Source organism: Cibotium barometz, chromosome 58 (genome assembly GCF_041138505.1).
Source record: "Cibotium barometz isolate CiBa-2024 chromosome 58, ASM4113850v1, whole genome shotgun sequence".
Classification (NCBI taxonomy): Eukaryota; Viridiplantae; Streptophyta; class Polypodiopsida; order Cyatheales; family Cibotiaceae; genus Cibotium; species Cibotium barometz.
The window spans coordinates 34,893,060-34,901,261 of record NC_141103.1 but is presented as its reverse complement, the minus strand read 5'-3'; positions in this window follow the sequence as shown (position 1 = coordinate 34,901,261).

The window sequence follows — 8,202 nt, the reverse complement described above, 5'->3', positions numbered from 1 at the left end:
ACTGTGAATCTGTTGCTTTAGTTGTATCTTCCTTGCACCAGTGTCTGTCTCATACATTCGGCACAATATACCCCATGCTTCTTTCGGTGTATCTGCATCTTGGATGTGAATAAGCAAGGCATCTGTTACACATATTGAAAAATAATGCAACACCTTCGAAGACCGCTCTACCCATTGCTTATGAGCCACCAACTGAGCATTATTTGGTTGAGGAGGTAGGTATGGCTCCGGGTCTTCATCCGAGACGAGACTCCATAAATCTTTGCCTTTCAAAAAACTCTTCATTAGAAACTTCCACACTTGAAAGTTAGTGCGGTCAAGCTTCTCTCCAACAATCTGTATTGGACCATCTCCCATTGTTGCAAAAATATAGTAGATGTACCCCTTTGACAAGTTGTATGCCGGACCTGTAAAGCTTCAAATCTCTCCAAATCACATCAAATGCTTGCAAATTGTGTGCATTAACATCCCACAATGATTCACCAACAATGTACACTCAATCAAAGTTGAAACCAAATGATACTCCTTCACAAAAAATTTTCTAGTATTTTTCTCGCCAGTAATTTCTCGCCAGTAACCAGTCAAGATTATGCTCTAAATCCTTCAAATCTTGTCCAAATTCAATGATTCAACTTGCATTGGCTTCCCAACACATTGCTCCAACATATCCTAGAAGGGTTTGATCAAATTCTTCAAGGTGAATGAGAACCACCAATTTTTGTAGCTCCCTGGTTTGCTTTTTTCTGCATATGTCAGGTACCACCTCTCACTAAAAGTGTTCTATCTCCTTCAAATCTTATCCAAATTCAAAACTTTTTAAATCAAAAGTTTAGCAACTCATAGGACTCTACTTGTACCAAAGGAATTAGGCCAATTTGATATAGACAAGGATTAATGCCTTGATTAATACTGCTCTGTTTCTGGACGGACTTTCTGCAAACCTGCACACCTCTGATAAATTACTTCAATGAGCTCCAAATACATCAAATGAGCTGCAACCAAGCATCACAAGACCTTAGCAATGTCTTTTCTAAACTCCCCAAGCTTTAAATGGCATCAAATGGATTAGAAATGAGTGAATGGCTTGATATCAAATGAGACTATCCAGAATTCTGCAGAGAGATGCGCCGCCTGCTCCTGGAGCTCTAGGAGAGAGGGTTTTTCACAATTGAATTGATAGGATGCTTAGCAATGACCTAATCTACCTTGTGCTTGAAGGGTTTGGCTCAATTCTTCCTCTAGCTCCTGCAATCAATCCTCCACGGAGGGTATGTCCACTGTTTTTGTGAAAAAACCAGAATCTTTTGCATAAATTCACTTCCACTTGATTTTGTTCAAATCTGTATGCATCAATCTGCTTCAAGATTCTGTATGTTGCTTGTGCCCACTTTGCTAATACATGTGCAAGCTCAAATACACGTGCCTTTGTGTATACATTTGCCAAGAGTATATTCACTTCAAGCTTTCCATGAAAGCTTAGAGAAAAACCAGAAATTTTCTGCTTGCTTTATGCACTTCAATCTTCACTGAACCTGCTCTTTGGCACCTGCAATCCGCTCAAGGGAGTTTTGCTACTCTTACCAGTTAGGCCAAGCTTCAGATCTGTAACCGAGGTGAGCTCCACAGCTTCTCCTTTGCTCCAAGCTCCAATGGCTTCCTTCACAGCTTTTTCTTCTTCTTCCCTCTTCTCTCACTCACTCTCACAACACAGCTAATGAGCTCTTGGCTCTGATACCATGATAAAAAACAGAAGCAGGAGGGAGCACACACAAGAGACACAAACCCTAATCCATATCCATCAATCATAGAGAAGGAGAGAAACCATAGTCACCATCTCTCTCTCACACACAAAGGAGAACACAACATAGTGTTATGTCCACACTACAAAGTAAACCTAATGTAATGTCCACACCACACATGACCAGCTGAACGCGGTCATAAACACACCACACGATATCTATCTACCATACTGTCACTCTGTCAGCACCCATGTGCTATCCTCCAGCTGTATACGAGCTTGACATTTCAACAAGAGGGTGTAGGCTTTGGTGGGACCTTTACTACAAAGGCTTTGGCAAAATCCTTTGCCATTCTTATTGCTTTAGCCATGGACACTAGCTTGGAATTTTTGACCAGTGTGTCCAAGGGTTCGTTCATTCCCCAAATGAACCTGGCCATGAGTTGCTCTTCATCTAGAGGTGGTGAATATTTGAGTAGAAGAGCAAAGGCCTGATGATATTCCTCGATGGTTTTGCTCTCTTGCTTTAGCTCTAAGAACTCGTTCATTTTGATTTCCAAAAATCTAGGAGGACAAAATCTCTTTCTTAGATAGGTTTTTAGGTTGTTCCAGGATTGAGTATTTCTGTCCAGACGGTTGGTGTCATAGTGGTTCCTCCATGCTTCCCTGGCTGTTTTCACTATTTTCAACTAGGCCAGAGCCATTTTGCTCCGCTCATTGTAGCCTGTGACATCAAAATATTCCTCCATGGCTTCCACCCATTTCTCCATAGCCTCGCCCAGGTTCTCCCCTTCTCCTTTGAAGGGTCCTGGCTGAGTCCTATGAAGAGCCTTGCGAACATCAGGGTCAAGCTCGTCATCTTCAGAGAGAGGGTCTGACTGACGGCCACGGTTTCCTCGTCTCATGATTCTACCAAAAATTTATATATTATTAAATTTTTATTTTGATATCATCCACGAGATCCTAAGACTTAAGAGGTTTAGAAAACAATTTCTTAAGCAAGACAATGATCTTATTGGAGATCTATGACATATGTCCAATAACAGATTTTTCTTTATTTGATCGTCCGTAAACAATCACTTATACAATAGGAAATTTTTCTCTGAAAAATATTTCTTTATTTATATAAAAGTTGCAATATGTACATAGAGCAGCTTGGCTCCAAAATTCGGAATCTCCTCGGGAGTCATATAAGACGACGGTATTGGGCCATAGCCTTGGGCCATAGTCTTGCCTTGTTACATAAGTTCTCTAACTACGAAGGGAGCTATTAGTTTCTCCTTAGGGATAAATCGACTAAGGAGTCTATAAATTCGGCATGAAAGTTTGAAATTCCGAGGTGTTGAATGGTATAGAGTGACACCACGCACCATTTTCAGCTTTAACAGGATCATAGCCAATGAGAGGTTCTGCCACAGCATTGCACGGTGGTCGCAAGAGGCGTGGACATATTGCCCTACAAACCACTTATGCTGTAGTCTCTCCACTGGGTTAGGAAAATATAAATCCTCAAAATGGCATGCGAGTCTTGCTCGACTTGTTCTAGTTGAAGCAGAAGAAATGAGATGCTCGAAGGCGAACACAGTCATATCTTGAGACTGGGTGAGGTCGAGAATACTAGATAAATAGGGAATTTCCATCTATAAAAATAATTTCTTTGATTAAAAATTCTTCATTAAAGAATCTTACCGAATGAAAATACATTATGAAAAATGCTTTTTCTGAGTTTTTATTATCAATTTCTGATAAGAATTTGTTTATCCTTATTAGATTTCAACTTCGCTCTGATACCAACTGTGAGATCCCTCTGACCCCTTCGTGCACCAGATTCCCGGTAGTAGCTGGCAGTGGAAGTAGCCCCCTCATGCGCGAGGTAGGGTTTCTCACTCGCGGCCTAGCCCACGAATGTCCGGGCATGAGACTAGGCTGGTGGTCCAAAAAACAAAACCGAGAAAATTTCCCATGCCCGGAAAGCGGGGACGATTCCACCTTTTTGATTTTTTCTTAACGAGTTTTCTAACGAGATCAAAATCTAAACTATCCTCCACCTGAATAAACCAGATAGAAGGAAACTATCAATGATATAATTTGATCATCTGAGCAATTCAACGCTTTTTTCCTAATCAAGATTAGGCATAGCCGTTGATCCACTCAATCGAGAATTTTATCAGGGAATTAACTATCTACTCGAATCCTAGCGTAATCCGAAGATTTTTCAGTTTGATTATTAAAACTCTACTGATTCCAGCCTAACCCCATCCGGCTCATGGGTTAGCCAGTACCCTGCCACTGGAATCGGTAGATCCAAACAAGTACTCACCCACCCATAATTGAAATGCCTTTCTTAACTTTAGCTTTAGAAAACAGATACGCACACACTCCTCTTTAAAACTTTAATCTATAAAACAATCCATTGACAAACAATTTACTGGTTACACATGTCATACTTCAAAATTTCCATTGAGTCTTTGTTTCTCACAAATAGTATCACTCTCGACTCTCCGTTTGAGACCAGCAAGTCAACAACAAGATCCAGTGATAGATTACAATAACATTGGTCTGTCATACAATATCTTCCTCGACATACGCATGGGTGTCCTCGGCACCGCGAGCCCGTGCATCGCCTGGTGAGAACCGTCCAGGATCCTCCTTAGGTGTCCTGGAACTTCACTCAGGGACCACTTTGTCGGCTCTCGCCCATCGTACCGGAAGCGCACCATTTTAACCATATCGAGGCTAGTCAAGACCTCGGCAGGCTTTGTCGTGTGAGCTGTCCCTCGAACACTCCCCGCCAGCTATTACAACCGAGCTGTCGTGTGAGCTATCCCTCGAACACTCCCCGCCAGCTATTGCAACCGAACTTCCCTTAGATAAACATATGTGCCAAATGCTCCCTCTAGCATTCTAGCGGCGTAAGACAGTCCTTTAAGAAAACAGGGTTTCTATGCAAGTTTTCAGTTTTAATTTTTGTTTGAAAACCATGAATAATCTTAAATCCGTATCTCAATACTTCTAGATCCAGGTCTAAATTCTAAATAGAATTCCTCGAATTCTGTTAACTTGATCCTTAGATCAAAATCAAAAGTGTTAACTCAGATTCGGTGGTTGATTTGAGTACATTTTCCCTGAACTGAGCACATCGTCATTGACGAAGGAATTAGGTCTTGGTCAATAGTCTGAATCAGAGTTTGGGTCTGGAAAGGTTCTTCCTAAACTATCTTTCTCGAAAGGTACTATTTCAATTTCTCTTTTTCTAAATTTTGTTCGACGAATATTTGCTTACAGATTTCTAAAACATGGATTTCTTAAGAGGAATAAAATAATCATTTATCTTGATCTCCGACTTCGATAGTTTAATTGAATTTTCTCATTGAAATTCCATCTTTGGATACCAAAAAGCCCAAGTATTCAACATGTCGATAGAGAAAGTGCATTTGCTCTTTTTGGCAAAGAGTTAATGCTTCCTTAGAATCTCAAGAACTTTTCTAACATGAGTCTCATGGTCAGCTGCATTCCTTGAGTAAATCAGAATGTCATCAAAGAAAACTAGAACAAAATCATCCAAGTATTCTCTGAGGATATCCTGCATTAGGAGATTGAATGTAGCTAGGGCATTAGTTAATCTAAATGGCATGACAGTAAATTCATAATGCCCATAGTGAGTATTGATGGTTGTTTTCGGTATATCTTGATCATTGATCCTGATCTGGTAATACCTAGATTTGAGATCTATCATCGTGAAGATCTGGGCTCCGTTTAACCTGGCTAGAAGCTCATCAATTCTTGGGATAGGATACTTATTCTTAACTATCAGCTGATTTAGAGCTCTGTAGTCTACACAGAGTCTAAGCATTCCATCTCTCTTTTTTTGAAAGAGAACTGGCGCACCCCAAGGTGAAACACTAGGTCTTACAAACCCTTGTCCTAACAGCTGTCTAAGCTGTTCCTTGAGTTTGATGGCTTCAAGAACTGGCATTTTGTACGTGCGCAGGGCTACTGGCTGAGCTTTGGGGGTCAATTCAATCACATGATCTACTTCCCGGATTGGAGGCATTTCAGTTAGCTCTGCTGGGAATAGATCATCAAATTCACTTAACCATTCTGGTTCTTTAGCCTTAAGCTTTGAGTCTACTGGGTTCATTTTGACAACATAAATTTGCTCCTTCTTCCTAAGTCTTTCAGCAACTTGGAAGCTTTTACTAACTGAAGGTCTGGGATTCGGAAACTCTAGTTCCTTGAACTTTGTTCCCGTGAAGGTCATGGAAGGAAATGGTTCCATTGTGACAGTGTATGTCAGCTTGATTTTTGTGGAGCCAATGCATTCTAAGGATCTCGTCAAAAACTCCCAGAGGTCAGACTTTAAACTGACAGTCGGTTACATTACCATCTAGATTGAACTGGATAAGATCTGTCTCATGGTGAGTGAAAAGAGTCTTCCCACTGGCCAACTCAACTTGCATAGGTTTCCCTGATTTCTGTTCTAAGACTAGCTTACGCAAGCATCCAGGAGAAATGAATGAATGAGAACTGTCTGAATCAATCAAAAGCTTAAAAGGCTTACCTTGATACTCTACTAGAGTATGGATGACGGTTAGGCCCTTGATTTTCAATTGCAGCATAGATTTGGCCTTTTTCCTCTTCTACTACATCTGAAATTGTGACTGCTCTGCTGCTGCAGTCTGAGAGGTGGAACTCTTTCTCTTTGGTTGCCCCAGTTTTGGGAAGGAGTTCTGAGATTACTCTGGACAAAGGCAGATGGCTGAGCTAGAGTTGTTCTGGGGTTTCCCTGGCTTGGGTGAGACGGACCCTGATTAGACTGGTATGAAGGGGTTGGTCTCTAAATTCGGGGTCCTTGACTTACTTGTCCCCTTGACATGGTAGGAGTCGGGCAGTCTTTTAACTGGTGACCAAAACCCTGGCATCCAAAACATCGGTTTTCAGTTTTGAGCTCATCCCTCTGATTTTTTGAAAGAGGTGGGGGCTCCTGAGAAAGTATTTTGGGGGAAGGGTCTTCCTTCACTTCTGAATCTTCTTGCATCCTGATTCTGATTCGGGCCTTGCTGCCTCTTTGGGGGTGGAAAGTTTGAAGTACTTACATGGCCTTGGAATCTTTTAAAGTTAGAGGGTGCAGGCTTTGGCACGGGACCTTTACTACAAAGGCTTTGGCAAAATCCTTTGCCATTCTTACCTTCAGCCATGGACACTGGCTTGGTATTTTTGACCAGTGTGTCCAAGGGTTCCTTCATTCCCCGAATGAACCTTGGGGATCTTCATCTAGAGGTGGTGAATATTTGAGTAGAAGAGAAAAGGCCTGAAGATATTCCTCGATGGTTTTGCTCTCCTGCTTTAGCTCTAAGAATTCGTTCATTCTGATTTTCAAAAATCCAGGAGGACAAAATCTCTTTCTTAGATAGGTTTTTAGGTCGTTCCAGGACTGAGTATTTCTGTCTAGATGGTTGGTGTCACAGTGGTTCCTCCATGCTACCCTAGCTGTTTCCTTTATTTTTAGCCGAGCTAGAGCCATTTTGCTCCGCTCATTGTAGCCTGTGACGTCAAAATATTCCTCCATGGCTTCCATCCATTTCTCCACAGCCTCGCCCAGGTTCTTCCCTTCTCCTTTGAAGGGTCCTGGCTGAGTCCTATGAAGAGCCTTACAAACATCAGGGTCAAGCTCGTCATCTTCAGAGAGAGGGTTTGGCTGACAGTCACGGTTTCCTCATCTCATGATTCTGCCAAAAATTTATATATTATTAAATTTTTATTTTGATATCATCCACGAGATCCTAAGACTGAAGAGGTTCGGAAAATAATTTCTTAAACAAGACGTCCGATAACAGATTTTTCTTTATGAGATCGTCCATAAACAATCACTTATACAACAGGATATTTTTCTCCAGAAAACATTTCTTTAGTTATATAAAAGTTGCAATATGTACATAGAGCAGCTTGGCTCCAAAATTCGGAATCTCCTTGGGAGTCGCATAAGACGACGGTACTGGGCCATAGTCTTGGGCCATAGTCTTGCCCTGTTACATAAGTTCTCTAACTGTGAAGGGAGCTATTATTTTCTCCTTAGGGATAAATTGACTAAGGAGTCTATAAATTCGACATGAAAGTTTGAAATTCCAAGATGCTGAATGATATAGAATGACACCACGCACCATTTTCAGCTTTAACAGGATTATAGCCAATGAGAGGTTCTGCCACAGCATTGCATGGTGGTCGCAAGAGGCATGGACATATTGCCCTGCAAACCACTTATGTTGTAGTCTCTCCACTGGGTTAGGAAAATATAAATCCTCGAAATGGCGTGCGAGTCTTGCTCGGATTGTTCGAGTTGAAGCGGAAGAAATGAGATGCTCGAAGGCGAACACAGTCATATCTTGAGACTAGGTGAGGTTGGGAATACCAGATAAATAGGGAATTTCCATCTATAAAAACAATTTCTTTGATTAAAAATTCTT